A 1045-nucleotide genomic window follows, 5' to 3' on the forward strand; every position below is an offset into this window, starting at 1 on the left:
CAGGAATGTCAGTCCAAGTTCATGATGTTTTATAAGGAAATGGACTGATTTCTCAGTACATTTTAGTCTTTCTACTGAGAGGAGAGCAGATGTCTTGAATGTAGTAGCAGTGAATAAACAAGCTATACAAAGTGCTTCTGTATTTTTTACTTCAAAAAGTACAGAATTCTTCATTTGTGAAAGAAAAAAAAAAAAGAGAACTGGGCTTGTATGTACTCATACACACTCTACCAGTTATTCTTTGTACCAAACTCAAGCACAAAGATACACAACAGTATAAGCGTCAGAAAGAAAAGACACTTCCTGGAGTTTGTTATCAACATTATTGAACTAGGAGCATTTTGCAGTCCCACTGCCAGTCTCCTCAAGCCTTTCCTGACTGTCTGAAGACAAGAAAGTTGGTAGGACTTGGAAATGGGGCATTTTAATACGGTATAGACAGCAACGCTCCCAGCTACATGTAAAATAATACTAAGACATGATTATAAGGTGATTATAAGGTAATACACACCTCCTAGAGCCAAACTCAGAATTTCAGAGAAAGAAGTATTCCTTGGCCCTTGGAAAGAGACAACGCGTGCAGCCGTGGCACAGCTTATCCTGTTTTGTATATTCAATCTGAATTTATTAGTCCCTGCAGAAGTTCTGAGAAGACTTGACAATATAGACTTTCTTCAAAGTCTAGACATCATTCTGCCCTGCAGATTACCTCTTCTCCAGGCTGAACAAACCCAGTTCTCTCAACCTCTCTTCACAGGAGAGATGCTCCAGCTCTCTGCATGTGTTGTCTTAGAACCAGAAGAGGAAAAACTAGAAGAGTTCCAGTCAGGGTTCTTTCATGATCAACTGCAGTACTGTACATTTCCTTGGCCCTCTTCTAAGTTCAGTGCAGCTGAGAGTCACATCTTTCACTCTTACCAGTGTGTGATAATTCAAGCGAAAAGTATCTAGCAGGAAGAAAACTGAGATAGGCTAGAAAAAAGGACAAGTTGATTGTAACAGTCATCAGAGTGAAATTTGTGATAAATACAACAGGAGTACCATG

The sequence above is a fragment of the Phasianus colchicus genome, chromosome 4 (genome assembly GCF_987193195.1).
Source record: "Phasianus colchicus chromosome 4, bPhaCol1.hap1.1, whole genome shotgun sequence".
Taxonomy (NCBI): Eukaryota; Metazoa; Chordata; class Aves; order Galliformes; family Phasianidae; genus Phasianus; species Phasianus colchicus.